The following is a 16789-nucleotide window of genomic DNA, read 5'->3' as shown; positions in this document are numbered from 1 at the left end:
TTTTGCCAATCAATATCCATATTAGTAAGCATATCAGGTGAACAATGAATATTTATCAGAAAAAACCCTGTTTTATTAGTGTTAAGTTTATAACCTGACATTTTAGAGTAGACATCAATTAAATTCATAAATGGAGGAATGGAAGATTCATGGTTAGCAATATATATAAAATTTCATCAGCATAAACTGGGGTTATATTAGGGACATTGTTTAGTTAAAGGCCTTCAATTTCATTGAAGTTTCTAATAGCAATTTATAGGGGTTCAATTGCAAATAAGAAAAAGTAATGGAGATATTGGGCAACCTTGCTTGGTCCCTCTAAAAAGGCAAAACGTCTATGAGAGTCTACCAATAATAAAAAGTTTGTCAGGACCAGAGTAGAGTGCGGTTATCATACTGATAAACAAGGGACCAAAATTGTATACAGAGAGGGTGCAAAAAAAGGTATTTCCCAGGAATTTGATCAAAAGCCTTTTCCGCATCTAATGTTAAGACTCCAGCAGGAAAAGGCAATAATGCTCCGGCATCAATTGCGTGAAATAATAGTTGAATATTATTTGACAAATGTCTCTTTTTCATAAACCAGATTGATCCACATGGATAATACGAGAAAGTATACAAGGTAACCTAGTCGCAATAATTTTAGCCTACAGTTTACAGTCTTGATTTACTAAAGAAATAGGATTGTAATTAGTTGCCAGTGAAGGGTTTCGGGAGAACAATGATCAGAGCTTCAATAAATCATCCAGAAATAGACCCTGTATTTCTTAAGTGTGAAAACAAAGGAAGCAGGTAGATGAGAGGTGAGATGAAAATTCTTATAAAATTCCGCAGGAATACCTTCTGGACCCAGAGAATTCTTTAAGTTTAGTGATTTAATAGCTGAAAGAATATCCTCAACCATATTAGGGAGTTCCAATTTGGTTTTATTGGTTTGTGAGATTTTAGGTAACCCACAGCCTTACAAAAGGTTTTCAATAAGAGCCATATCCAAAGAAGTTAGATTATTATATAAGTCCAAATATTATTTCATAAATTCCTTAATTTTATCATGATGGGATAAAGAAATTGAACCATTTTGAGAATGAATAGCATCAATTTGATTTATGTCATATTTAATATGGAGATAGTTAGCTAAAAGCCTACCAAACCTATTAGCGCTAAAACAAACTTTAGCTTTATTGTTAGCGACTTGTAATCCAGCTCTATTGCTTAAAATAGAATTCAGTTCATAACAAAGTTTCTGTAATTTTACCTTATACTGGAGGTTGTTAGAGGTAATATATAGATGTTCAAATTTAGCTATCTGTTTTCCCAATTCTTCAATTTTAGTGTTAAATACTTTATTTTCATGTTCCAGAATGGAAATAGCTTCACCTTAATTATATGGTTTAAATGCGTCCCAGCGGTTAGTAATAGATGCGGAGCCTTCAGTGTTGAATAAAAAATATTCTTCAATAGATAATAAAAGTCTATGTTTGTTATTGTCATTAAGAACAATATTGGTATTCTTACACCAGCGACTATGACTATTTTGACTTGAATCACTAGATAAAATGCAGGAAAGGAAAGCATGGTCAGAAAAATCTACACTCTGAATATCAGGATTAGAAAAATTTGATTATGAGAAATTAAAAAATAATCCAGCCTAGAATAAGAGCTGTGAGGATTAGAAAAAAGTACACTGCTTATCAGTAGGATTATGCAGATGCCAAATATCAACTAGTTTAATAGTATTAAAAAAAGATTTGAGAGAGAAAAATGCTTTTGAGGGCAAACTTTGGCTTGTGATATTCTATCAAGTAATGGGTCAGATATAAGATTAAAATCCCCTCCAATAATCAGAGGAACATTACCCAATTTGAGACTCTCTGAAGTAAATCTTGACCAAATCTGTGGGTCATCATAAGGAGGCCCGTATACATTAATTATGTGAAAAACCTTATTGTCAATTTTTATAGTAGCTATAATAAAACAACCTTCTGAATTAGAACGTTTATCCAACATTTGAACATGTAATTTTCTAGCAGAAAGAATTGCTACCACATTTTTCCTAGTGAGAGCCAGACATGAAATAACAGCCCCTACCCATTTTTTATTCATATAGGATAACACTTTATCATCTACATAAATTTCCTGAATAAAACAAATATCTGTTTTATATCTAGCAAAATAATCGAAAACTATAGTGGGCTTAATAGGGTGCCGTAACCCTTAACATTAAATGAAACAACTTTAACACCATTACCACTTTACATTTTGAAAAAAGAAAAAAGGTAGAAAAAAGATAGATAAGAAAGATAGAATGAAAAAAAGAATAGTAGCTCGAATATTAATATATAGAAAACACAAACGACACCAACAAACAACAAAAATATTAACTATAAAACATAGGAACATATATAGAACTCCTGAATCGCACACGCATGCCAAGAATGACCTACTCAATATGCCCTGAAAAAAATACTCTAATCAAATAAACATGCTAGCAATAAATATCAAGCAACAATAAAGTCATGTAGTAGCCTCAATTGTTTCCATGGATGACTGAGACAACATATCCAGAAAGCGGTGAAGATCCTCAGGATGCTGAAAAGTTTTAGAATACCCATCTTTCCAAACTCGCATAGTGGACGGATCAAATATTTAAAACCAGCATTCCTCAGTCTGGGACAAAGGTTTGCAAATTCCCTTCTAATGTTGACCTTATCTTTAGCAAAGTCTTGATGAATAAAAAATGTATTCCCATTAACCATTAACAAAGGGATATCTCTGGCTTTCTTTTGTATCAAAATTAGACCGTGATGACGTAACACTTTGAAAATCATATGACAAGGCTTATCTTGTCTTGGGTTTCGATGAGAAGGGATTCTGTGCGCCTTATCAATATCAAATCTTTCAAGAAACTTAATACACAAAAGACCAGGAAGTAGTTTTTTTTTAGATAAACCCTGCAATCATTACCCTCCACATTCTCTGGTAAATTAAACATTTGTAGGTTATATTGTCTATTGCAATTTTCCAAATGCAATATTCTTTTATTCATTGGTTCAATTTTGGCTGCAATAGGTGTAAGATGGTCAAGTTTAGCTTTATTATTTTGAATTTGAATAGCATTGTCAGAGACCTTCATAGAAAGACCAGCTGTATCTTTAAGTAAATGTTTAATCTCAGCCGCAATATTGTCAGTATTTGAACGTACAGCTTGTAACTCTTCCAGCAAAATGGATAATGAAGGTTCATTAATATCCACTAATTTAGATTTAACTGGTGGAGGAGAAATACTTTGTTTTAGTTTGATAGACATATTGTGGGACTACTTGCCTTCCATAAGTAAAAGAAAATAAATGTAAGCCATCTAGAGTAATATTTTATTTACAATACTAATATAGAAGAGAAATGCTGCCTAAATAAGCAGAGTGCAGCACCCTAGGCTTCAGCCGTTTCCTGAGCTTCTCCCACCCCTCTGACAGGAATACCAGGACAGGAGCAGCCCGATGAACCACCACCAGAAGGCCATCAGGTCACAGTGACAATCAACACTCATATTTAGGTTGTGCAACATCATTAGATTTCCCTGCTTAGGACCATCATGTGGGGCATTATTTTCCCATGCAGTGATATTGCCAAATGGCAACTGTGCATAGGGAGGAAACTTCTTGTGCAATAGGGTGATTGAAGCACACACAGAAAGAGGAAAACGCATCTTAGAATTATTTCTGTGCAGGAAGGTGTCCCTTCCTGCGCAAAAACAATCCTATTGATAACACAGGCACCTTTGCACCAAGATGAAAGGGTGCCTGCATTGGTGCTAGGCAGCAGAAATGGCACCAGCAAAGGGAGAAAGAACCGGAACTAAAAGTATTGCATACATATGGTGCATTTCTCTTTGGTGTAGGACAGCACAGCAAGATGACCTGCTGAGCTACCCAACACCAAATCAAAAGGGTCTATACGATCCTATAACTCGTCTCTTATCCCAGGACCCCACTGAGCAAGGGAACTGAAATGACGGGCTTATAAAGGGAAGAAACAGAATAAAGAGGTGAAACAAAAAGTAATGTACTGGAAATGAAGAGTGGAGCTGATGCTAGTGAGACCTGGCATTTACAAAATGTGATCAATGAATCAGATATAATATGGTTATGTTGCAAAGATCTCTAAAGAAGGAAAAAACAGCTGCTTTAAGCAATAGAAATCGCTGAGCTCTCACAAAGATCATTTCAGTCATGCTAGTAATGCTCTAATGTGAACCTGTAATTATATTCTTAAAGTTTAAATTATGTATTTTCTTTGCTTTAGGGACACCAGTCCAGTGCACAGATGACTTGAAGGATTTTACGGAGAAGGAATTGCTGACTGTAGGACAATGCTCCAATCTGCCCTCTGAAATGAGTTCTTTCAATTCATTGCAGGCCCAATGCGTGTTATTCTCTTAAAGCATTGCATGATCCTTCTCTTCCCGCTTAATAAAAAAGCACAAACAATTGTCACAATTCTTGACTGGTGTCTTAAATTAAAGATCATTGTGGACTTGTTCTGGTATGAATTTTATATCAAATCTCTAAAAGACACATGGAGACTCTCCTCCAAACAGCAAACACAAGCATGCTGTTTACTATACTTTAGAGCAAGTTGAATTACTTTTAAAGCTTACTATGCAAATAATGCATTGTGCCATTGAGAGATGCATTTGTTTTTTTAATTTATTTATTTAATCATTATTTATTTATTTAGTAATATTTCAAACAGAAGTGTTTTACGAACAATCAAAAGCAGTCTATTTAAGGCGATGAGGTGGGTGTCCATGTCAACAAAAGAAAGCAATGTGTACAGAAATCGGGGTGACTGGTATCTCCTGAAAGTGGTAGGGCCAATGAAGTGCCCCACCACTTCGCACAAAAACAGAATAAACAAAGTAAACCACCCCTCCCTTCAAAAGCTAAAATAAAACACCCCTCCTTCCAAAAGACCAAAATAAAACAACCCCCTCAAAAAGAAAGGAAAAAACGTGTATACTAAATGAATAGTACTTACCCACAGCAGCACGCCCTCCATCCTCCTCCACATTCCACTTCTGAATCTGCAGTCAGGTTCCCCTAACTAAATCCAGATTCTGCTCTCATGCTGTTAACCTGCATGAGAGAAGTGCCGGGATTGGATGGAACAAGCTACCTGGAAGCTCCTTCAGGCCCTGTAGGCCTGTGCTTGGTCTCCACCCAGCTATCAAAGACAGCTGAGTAGAGAGCTTCAAAATGTGCTTCACTTTTGCCTGCGCAAGACAGTGGTTTAACATGCACACTTTGAAGCATCCCACTGGCATACAAAGGGGGAGCCTTGGGTAGCTGTCCGCAATGGGTGGCGCATGTTTTGGGGGCGGCGGCCTCCTCCCACTCTTACCTGCTCTCTCAGGGGTGCACCCTGCTTGACATTTCGGCCGTCGTGGGGTGGCAATCATCTTGCCAGCACCCCGCTCTTCAATTGGACCACCGCTGTGTGGCAAAAGCACGGATGGCCATGGGTGGCCATAGGGCTAGCTATGCCACTGAAGCGTCCAGCCAGCCATTGCTCCTGTCCTCGCACGCCCCGTATATATATGGACTTGGAGTCGGATGGCTGCTGCAGTCCACATGTTGGAAAAAAATGGCAATTAACTATTTTCTTTGCCAATATTTTTTTCCTGCATGGCTGGTAGCAGGAGGGGGCGCAATGTTCTCACACCCTTGTGCAGAAACCACTGTTGACAGAAATTCTACCGGAAAACACACACTGACACAGGCTTGACCTCTTATAGAACGTCTGAACAGAATAGCAGATTACGACAGAAGAAATAGCAGTTTCTGCAAATCTGATAAGTAACATATTGTTTACAAAAGTAGGAGCACAGTCTCTAAATGGCAGTGCATGGTTGCTGGTCTTACATGACCCTAATAGATGTATCTATTATGAAGGGAACAACATTAGAATATAAGGTTTGAGCCTGTCTTTTAAATGTTCAATTGATGCCACTGTTCTAACTCAAGTGAGATGCTGCTGCAAGCCCAGAATACAATTCCAAAGAAGGATTTTTTCCACAGTTTCATCCCCTTACTGGCTGGAATCTTAAGAACACTCTAGCAGATTTGACTGTAGTGTAGGCCTCCAGGAATAGATAGCTTCTGGGTGACAGAGTTTGTGGTACCCTCATGTAGTGAATAAAGCAAGACTGAAGGCTCTCTTTGTCTCCATGGATACCCACACTGCCATTGGCCCCTCAACGGGGTAGGCGGTCCCTTCTAAGGATGGGCCGCCGAAAGGAAAGGAAAGGCGGTCAAGGCCCCTTCCTGGGTAGGAGGGGCTACAGCCCCCTCCTGGAGAATTTCCCGGGGCCAGGTCATCTGCGACGGCAGATGCGGTAAGTTGTGTGGGGGTTTGGGGGGGGGTCTACGCTACCTTCTAGATACCTCACACGAGTCCTCGGACGACCTTTAAGTGGCGTTGAGTTTATTGGGGCCCCCGTCAAGTCAAGGGAAATTGGTAGTTGCACTCGAGGTACACCTCTGTGCGGTCGCCCCTCACAAGTGAGGGGGATATTTCTGGTTTAGGGATCTTGACACCGGTTACGACCTTGCCGTTGGCCCTTAAACGTTAGGATGTACAATTTCAAAATTTCAAGTAAAATGTTTTGTAGGATGTTAGTTCGGCTAGGAGAACCTTTGTATTAGAGAATATGTTAAGATTAGCCAAACATCGCAATGTGGTAATGGAAATTGTACATAATATGAAACTGTTATTTTAATGTTTTAATTTTGTTTCATATTTTAATAAATACGGCCGGGAGGGTCACTCCCTCCCGTCTTCCAAAAGTTCAGAACTGTTTCCGGTTTCCCATCCTTGGGGATTGTGTTGAGAGGGGGTGGCGGGTATCTCAGCCATATAACTCAAGTGAGATGCTGCTGCAAGCCCAGAATACAATTCCAAAGAAGGATTTTTTCCACAGTTTCATCCCCTTACTGGCTGGAATCTTAAGAACACTCTAGCAGATTTGACTGTAGTGTAGGCCTCCAGGAATAGATAGCTTCTGGGTGACAGAGTTTGTGGTACCCTCATGTAGTGAATAAAGCAAGACTGAAGGCTCTCTTTGTCTCCATGGATACCCACACTAGTGAGATCAGAAAGGGCAAGGTGTTGACCTTGTACCTGGATCTCTTTGTGGAATAAATTACATTTTAGTATTCATTAAGGACAGAGGGTTACCATAATCCAAACTTGCAAGGGACTCAACAACCTGTTTCCAATGAGGAACCGGAATGATATGTGCAGATTATGCCTATATATATATATATTAATGTGCGCTTGAAAACAGATGAAGCCCAAAGATTTAACAGAATCTATAATAATATGGTTTCAAGTCAGTGTTGCCCTATAGTTAAGCGTGGGTGACACCAAAGTGGTTGTCCGCTACTCAAAAGATCATAAGGTCACCCTTAAGTTTGACATTAAGAGAGGGTTGTGCCAAGGGGGCATCTTGGCCCCATTTCTCTTTAACTTATATATCAACTCCCTTGAGAAGGTACTCTTGGAGGTACAAGCTCATTGCCCACAGGTAGGCAAGCAAAGCTTGCTGGTTCTCCTATATTCAGATGATACTGTCCTCATGGCAAGGACTGCTAGGGGGTTACAACGTTTGTTAAACTCCTTTGTCCATTTTATGGGAGACTTGGACCTGTTGGTCAATCATAGTAAATCATTTGTCATGCAGGTGGGTCCCCGTATACTCTAGCACTTTACTTTTAAGATAGGAACCTTGACAATTCCAAATACAATTTTTTTTTCATATCTGGGAGTATTGTTTAACAACGCATTGAGTTAGTCCCTCCTGATTACTAGGAATAAAGGCGACCTGGTCAGGGCGACCATAGCATTTTTGAATTTTGCTTCCGAGTGGGAGGGAAACCAATAGGGGCTCTTTTGAGGATTTATAGACCCAAATGTGTTGCAAAGGCTAGCTATGGGAGTGAGATATGGGGCTACGACAGGCTGGAAGCCCTGCAAGTGAAATAAAACACTTTTTCTGAGACGGGTACAATCCTTACCACAAAGTGCTTTGGCGTTTGCGGTGCATCAAGAGTTGGGGATGGCCTTTCTGTCATATGGATTGGCGTTCCGTCCACTAGCATTTTGGTTAAAGATTTGGACCAAAAAAGAATATGTTCTTGGCAAGGATATATTAAAGGATATCTGTCTCTTGGCAATTTTAATTGCATTCTCTGACTAAGGTATGTAAGTGATTGCCTTCAAAACCTAGGAAGGATGTATTTATTTGATAACCCAGCGGGCATATGTAAGAAGGCTTAGTTGTTGTGATAGAGAAGAAACAGAGCTGAGGAAGCCAAGAGTACATATCTACATTGGATTAAAAACTGTACATTGAACCATATCTTTTGGGAATCAAAAGTAATCATTATAATTTTGTACCAGATTTAGGCTTCACCTTTTTAATTACCTGTAGGCCCAACCATGTGGTGCTCGTAGAGGCCAGTGCCTCATGCCCTCCGGCTGCAACAATCGGTCTGCTCAGGGCACTTTTTAATGTTTTGAAGTTTTTATGAGGCCCCCAGAAAGTCTTATATTATTTCTATTCTGAAAAACGGCTGGTTTTAGGAGGGTGAGACCCGCTTTTCTTTTTTAGAACTTTTATCAAACAATACTGCGTTGATGTATACTCTTCTTAACCCCTTAACTGCTGGGCCTCCCCCCTCCCCCCTCCCCCCTGTGCTTAGCTCTTTTTTGGCTATTTGTAGTAGTTCGCGATTAGGCCTTTGTAACTTTTTGACCACATAAGGCATCCATGCCAAACTTGCGTCCTTTTCTTCCAACATCATGGGTATTCTAAAGGTACCCAGGGTTTGTGGATTCCCCAGGGGGTCCCAGATTTTAGCCAAAATACAGTTAAAGTTTGTTTTTTGGGGGAAAATGGGGAAAGAGTCCAGCATATGAATGTGTCTGGGTTTTTCCCTGCAAATGGTATCAAAAAAGGATTTGTGGGGCTAAAATCTCCATTTTCCCAGCTTTTAGGGAATGATAGACTTTTGTCAGAAAATCATTTTTTTACACAGGTTTGGCATTTTTCTGGGACATAGCCTATTTTTGCTATTTTAAGTGCTTTCAACCTTCTTCCAGTTAATGGTAAAGATGAGTATGAAAGCAATAATGGATCCTGGTAAGATGTAAATGTTTGAAAAGTAGAAAAAATTCTGAATTCAGAAAGGGGTCATTTGTGTAGATCCATCAAGGATTCTTTACAGAAACTAACAATTAAATATTGGAAAAATTGAACATTTGTTGAAAAAAAACGCCTTTCGTGTCAACATTTTCACCTGTAACTTCTTGTAATTTTCATAGCTCTTTAAAAACAATGTACATCCGTTGGACCTTCCTAGTTGTGGGGATATATAGGACTTGTAGGTTCACCGAGAACCAGACAAACCCAGAGTAAAAAACTGAGTAGCAATTTGCAAAGGCTTTTTATTATGTATCGGGTCTATAGCAATTATTGTGTGAAAATGTATACATGGAAAAACCAGTATGAAAGACACCCATGTATTTCTGAAAAGGGTATAAATTATAGAGTTTAGAAAAAGTATATATTTGAACATTTTCTAAATTGGGACTATTCATACTAGCGTGGGAATTATTGGTCATTTTTCAAAATGATTTCTTTTTACACAATGTCTTTCGTTTGGAAGTCAGAAATGCATCAAAACTCAATAAATAACAGTTACTTTACAAATCTGAATTACCCCAAGTCTCTCAATAAAAATGGTACCTCCCTTGTGTGGGTAGGCATAGTGTCCATAACCGGGAAGGGCTCAAAACCCAACGTGAACACACCACATTTTCAGAATTAAAACGTACCCTTTTTTTGAGAAGTGTGTGGCTGTCGCTTTTGAACTCCAGCTGTGCCGGTACCTGGGGAAACCTAGCAAACCCATACATTTTTGAAAACTAGACACCCAGGGGAATTCAGGATGGGGTGAATTGAGTATCTGCCACCAGGTTCTGTTACCCAGAATCCTTTGCAAACCTAAAAGAATTGTCAAAAAAACACATTTCCCCCACATTTCTGTAGTGAAAAGTTTTGGAATCTGCGGGGATCCACGAATTTCCTTCCACCCCGCGTTCCCCATAGTCTTCCAAGAAAAATGGTTCCTCACTTGTGTGGGTTGGCACAGTGCCTGCGACAGGAAACGGTGCAAAATGCAACATGGTCACACTTCATTTTTGCAGTGAAAAATGACCCTTTATTGCCAAAGTGCCTAGCTGTAGTTTTTGAACCCTAGCTCTGCCGGCACCTTGGGAAACCTAGAAAACCTATACATTTTGTTAAAACTAGACACCTCGGGGAATCCAGGATTGGGTGATTTGACTGCCTCCCAACAGGTTCTGCTACCCAGAAACCCTTGCAAACTTAAGAAACTGAAAAAAACACATTTCTGTGGTGGAAAGTTCTGGAATCTGTGTGGAACCACAAATTTCCACACATCCCGCGTTTCCCACAGTCTTCTGAGAAAAATGGTACCTCACTTGTGTGGGTCGGATTAGTGCCTGCAACAGGAAACGGAGCAAAACAAAACGTGGTCACACCTCAATTTCGCAGTGAAAAATGACCCTTTTTTGGCAAAGTGCCTAGCTGTAGTCTTTTAACCCTAGCTCTGCCGGCACCTAGGGAAACCTAGCAAACCTATACATTTTTGAAAAGTAGACAACCAGGGGAATCAAGGATGGGGTGACTTGACTGCCTTCCACCAGGTTCTGTTATCCAGAATTCCTTGCAAACCTAATAAATTGACAAAAAAACATATTTTCTCCATATTTTCTGTGGTGAAAAGTTCTGTAATCTGCGTGTATTCACAAATGTCCTTTCACCCTGCGTTCCTCAAAGTCTTCTGAGAAAAACAGTACCCCACTTGTGTGGGTCGGCCTAGTGCCTGTGACAGGAAACGTTGAAAAATGCACCTCAATTTTGCAGTGAAAAAAGAACCTTTTTTTTGCAAGGGCCTAGCTATAGTTTTTTAACCCTAGCTCTGCCGGCACCAAGGGAAACCTAGCAAACCTGTACATTTTTTAAAACTAGACACCCAGGGAATTCCAGGGTAGGGTGACTCGACTGCCTCCCACCAGGTTCTGTTACCCAGTATCCTTTGCAAACCTAAAAAACTGACCAAAAAAAAACAATTTTCCCCACATTTCTGTGGTGGAAAGTTCTGGAATCTGCGTGGATCCATAAATTTCCACCCTCGCCGCGTTCCCAAAAGTCTTCTGAGAAAAATGGTACCTCACTTGTGTGGGTCGGCCTAGTTCCTATAACAGGAAACGGGCGCAAAACACAACGTGGTCACACCTCAATTTTGCAGTGAATAATTACGCTTTTATGGCAACGTGTCTAGCTGTAGTTTTTGAACCCTAGCTCTGCCGGCACCTAGGGAAACCTAGCAACCCTATACATTTATGAAAACTAGACACAGAGGGGAATCCAGGATGGGGTGACTTGACTGCCTCCCACCAGGTACTGTTACCCAGAATCCTTTGCAAACCTAAACAACTGACAAAAAAACACATTTTTCCCAAATTTCTGTGGTGGAAAGTTCTGGAATCTGCGTGGATTCACAAATTCCCACCCATCCCTTGTTTCCCAAAGTATTCTAAGGAAAATGGTACCTCACTTGTGTGGGTTGGCCTAGTGCCTGCAACAGGAAACGGCACATAACGCAAGGTGGTCACACCTCAATTTCGTAGTAAAAAATGACCCTTTTTTGGCAATGTGCCTAGCTGTAGTTTTTTAACCCTAGCGCTGCCGTCACCTTGGGAGACCTAGCAAACCTATACATTTTTGAAAGGTAGACACCCAGGGAAATGCAGTATGGGGTGACTTGACTGCCTCCCACCAGGTTCTGTTACACAGAATCTTTTGCAAACCTACAAAACTGACAAAAAAAATCAAATTTTCCCAACATTTTTGTGGTGGAACGTTCTGGAATCTGCGTGGATCCAGTAATTTCCTTCAACCCCGCGTTCCTCAAAGTCTTTCGAGAAAAACAGTACCCCACTTGTGTGGGTCAGCCTAGTGCCTGGGACAGGAAAGGGCGCAAATCGCAACGTGGTGACACCTCAATTTTGCAGTGAAAATGACCCTTTTTTGGGAAAGTGCCTAGCTGTAGTTTTTTAAACCTAGCTCTGCCGGCACCTTGGGAAACCTAGCAAACCTATACATCTTTGAAAAGTAAAAGTATATATCCAGGGGATTCCAGGATGGGGTGACTTGACTGCCTCCCACCAGATTCTGTTACCCAGAAACCCTTGCAAACCTAACAAATTGTAAAAAAAAACATATTTTCTCCACATTTCTGTAGTGGAAAGTTCTGGAATCTGTGTGGATCCACAAATTTCTTTTCACTCCGCGTTCCCCAAAGTCTTCCAAGAAAAACGGTACCCCACTTATGTGGGTTGGCCTTGTGCCTGGGACAGGAAAGGGCGCACATAGCAACGTGGTCACACCTCAATTTTGCAGTGAAAAAAGACCTTTTTTTGGCAAAGTGCCTAGCTGTAGTTTTTGAACCATAGCTCTGCTGCACCTTAGGAAACCTAGCAAACCTATACATTTTTAAAAAGTAGACACCCAGGGGCTTCCAAGGAGGTATGGCTTGCATGGATCCCCCAACATTCCCTTACCCAGAATCCCTTGCAAACCTCAATTTTAGCTGAGAAAATCAATTTTTTCACACATTTTCGGGTGGGAAAGTGTGGCATCACCGGGCTCACACAAATTTCCTACCACCCAGCGATCCCACAGTTCTCCCGATAATAAATTGTGCATCACTTGTGTGGGAGGCCCAAGTACCCGCGACAGGCAAGGGCCCCAAACGTAGGGAGGCAACATCAAATTTGCCTATCCCAAAACCACCTGCTTTTGCAAGGGGGTCAGCAGGGTTTTTGGCCCTGGGCTCGATGGCCATCTAGGGAAACCTACCAAAATCACACATTTTTGGGAGACCTTGGGGAACACTCAGTGGTAGGATATGCATGTCTGCCCGATGATGCCACAACTTTCCCACACAAACATGTGTGGAAAAAGTTATTTTTTAAAACTAAATATGAGTCTAGCAGGGCATGTTGGGTAAAAAAAAAAGCAGCAAGAGCCACGCAAGTCATTCACCCTTGTAGTTCTTCCTTTGTCTACTACTCAAAAATGTAAAGGTTTGCCTGGGTGAGGATTGAGGTAGGGCGGAAAGTCCCCTGCTACCCATTTTATCATTAAAAAAGTCTCACAAAAGGCCATTAAACCAACACAAATATAAATCTAACACTAATTTGATAAAGCTAATCCACCATTTACACTGATTGGATTTAGCACCTCCAGAAACGCTGGCTTCAAAGCACAAACACCTAATGTATAAAAATATTAAAGCCAAGCCTTCTGAAGGGGAGCCATAAAGCCTCGGCAGGGCACCAACCACGTCATGGTCCATTCACACGCCATTCACACTAAGCATGGGCTGAAAATTCGTTCCGCTCGCAGAATTTGCGGATTTTCTGTGATTTCGCGATCCGCGAATCTCGCGAAATCGCGGTAAAATCCGCGAATCAACGGGGACGAATTTTCAGCCAAGTACTTACAGGGTTACAGCAGCAGGTGCAAAAGTTGAAGCTAATTTTTTGTAACCTTTTTCAAAAGGGTTACAAAGAAATTAACTTCAACTTGGGCACCTGCTGCTGTAAGCCTGTAAGTGCTTCCTGGCGCCTCGTTGCCTACTTGCAACTATTCTCTGACCCTGCTCTGACCCTTGAAGCAGGGTCAGAGAATAGTTACAAGTAGGCAATGAGGCGCCTGTCACGAAAATTAAACCTCAAATGGAAGCACTGACAGATATAAAAACAAGCATTTGCAATGCAATAGGTCTCCCATTAGGAAAGTTTGAGCTATTGGTCTTGTAAATGACATTTTTTTTTATTTATGTGTTGGTTTTGAAAATAGCTAAATTAATAGCTTTGTCATTTACAATTCCAATAGTTATAACTTTCGCAAGTGTGACACCTATAGCATTTGTAATGCAACATGTTTTGTATTTACGTGACTTAGATGTATTGATATTACAAATTACAATGGCTTTTAATTTTTTTAAATAATGAATACTTAAATAAAAGGGATTTTAATTTATAATGGCAATAGCCTAAACTTTTGTAAATAACTTTTGTGAAGAATATGTTCAGTGTATTTTATTGTGACGAAAATCCAAGAACAGAAGTGAAATATTAACATCTTTTTGTGACATTTGTAATTAAGCTTGAAACATTGAGAGAACATATTTGAAGCAGTTGTTGTTGAATGGGTGCGCAGATTGATGCTGGGTTGGCACTGAGTGGTTCTGTGGTGGTGCTGAGTGGTGATGCTGAGTGGTGCTGTGGTGGTGCTGAGTGATACTGGGATGGTGCTGAGGGATGCTGGGGTGGTGCTGAGTGGTGCAGTGGTGGTGCTGAGTGATGCTGTGGTGGTGCTGAGTGATGCTGTGGTGGTGCTGAGTGATGCGGTGGTGGTGCTGAGTGGTGCTGTGATGGTGCTGAGTGATAATGTGGTGGTGCTGAGTGATGCTGTGGTAGTGCTGAGTGATGCTGTGGTAGTGCTGAGTGGTGCTGTGGTGGTTCTGAGTGATGCTGTTTTGGTGCTGAGTGATGCTGTGGTTGGTGCTGAGTGGTGCAGTGGTGGTGCTGAGTGATAATGTGGTGGCGCTGAGTGATGCTGTGGTGGCGCTGAGCGGTGCTGTGGTGGTGCTGAAGGTTGCTGTGGTGGTGCTGAGTGATGCTGTGATGGTGCTAAGTGATGCTGTGGTGGTGCTGAATGGTGCTGTGGTGGTGCTGAGTGATAATGTGGTGGTGCTGAGTGATGCTGTGGTGTGCTGAGGGATGCTGTGGTGGTGCTGAGTGATAATGTGGTGGTGCTGAGTGATAATGTGGTGGTGCTGAGTGATGCTGGGGTAGCGCTGAGAGATGATGTGGTGATGCAGAGGGCAGAAAGGCACAAAAAGCAGTCTAACAAAGGGCAGAAGGGCAGAAAAACAAGGGAAAAACAAGTCTAACAGAAGGCAGAAGGGTACAAAAACCTAGTCTAACAGGGGGCAGAAAGGCACAAAAACGAGTCTAACAGAGGGCAGAAGGGCACAAAAAACGAGTCTAACAGAGGGCAAAAGGGCAGAAAAACAAGGGAATAACAGAGGGCAGAAGGGCACAAAAAACGAGTCTAACAAGGGGGCAGAATGAATTCCGCCCTGCGTGTTTGTCCACGAAGATGCCACCGTTTTGTGCAATACCTCTACTCAACTGGAGTACTTTCTACTGTCTAATCAGTAAGTGCTCCCTCGTTGGCTAAATGTATAGGGGCAGATTTACAATAACTGGCGCATCCCCAGGGATGCGCCAGTTATTGTACGCCGCAGCTCCGCCACCCATGGTCCGCCGCATTTACAATGCGACGCACCATGTGGCAAAAACAGCACAGATGCGTCACGCATCTGTGCCGTAAAAGCAGGGCATTGCTGGAGCTGCGTTGCAAGCGCTAAGCAGCTCCAGCAATGCTCTGGGGGGCCCTATCTCCCCAATGCTGCTTCAAGCCTTGTTCCTGCTTCAAGCAGGTGCAGGGTTTTGACGCAGCATTGGCCTAAAAGTGACTGAGTGAAATCTTGTAGATTTCACTCAGCCACTTTTAGGAGGCATTCCTGCGCAGGAACGCCCTCCCCTGTGCCGGAACGCCTTCTAATGGCACAGAGATGCGTCACGTTGTTAATACCCAGCACCATGGCGCATCTTTTGTGCTGCCGCTGCGTCACAGAAGTGACGCAACTTCGGCGCAAGAGAGGTGCAATCGGCTTGTAAATCTGCCCCATAGTGCTTTTACTACACTGTAGCTGCGTAAAGGGCCAGAGATCTGTCTCCAGTGACCATGTGTGCCTGTGCCTGTGTTACAGGCACACATGGTCACTGGAGACACATCTTCTGGCCCTTTACGCAGCTGCAGTGTAGTAAAAGCACTATACATTTACCCAATGAGGGAGCACTTACTGGATTAGCCAGTAGAAAGTACTCCAGGTCAAATCGCAAAAAAATCTGCGATTTCGCGGGAAAATTCGCTGATTTTTTTGCAATTTTGCAGGGATATCCGCGATTTCGCGGACCGCTATTTCGCAAATTTTGCCCATGCTTAATTCACACACCACTCACAAGACTTCCATACTGCCAGCCACAGGCCCAAAAAACCATATCACTTGCACTCACACAAACATACTGCCACCGTGCAAGGGCCCATCACATTCATATGCCACAAGACATAATGACTTTGACTGTATTTTACCACCTGTCAAGTCTCAACATCCTTCTTCAAAAATGTTCCCGAACTCATGCCCAGTGAACCTATACTAATGGCTTCCATGACAGCCACATGAGGCTCAGGAAGACATGTCTTTGATGCACCTTTAGTGCACTCACTATGCTAAATCCAACTCCTTCCAGTTTGTGGATGCAAGTTGGGGGGTGCTCGAGTATGCCGCAAATCCATGTCTCGAGCTGAGCAAGCATATCTACCTTTGAAACTAAGGCAAACATGCTGAAAATGTTCAAAAGATAACATCATAAACGATGAATGGAGGAATGTGAAACAAGGGTAGTCCGTGACAACGTAGCATAAGTCCAATAAACCGTTATGTGCAGTGACTGTTATGCACTTATCATACAGCAAACTGACCATCTACTAAGTTCTAGC

Source organism: Lissotriton vulgaris, chromosome 7 (assembly GCF_964263255.1).
Source record: "Lissotriton vulgaris chromosome 7, aLisVul1.2, whole genome shotgun sequence".
NCBI lineage: Eukaryota > Metazoa > Chordata > Amphibia > Caudata > Salamandridae > Lissotriton > Lissotriton vulgaris.
Note: the sequence above shows the minus strand (reverse complement) of the source record.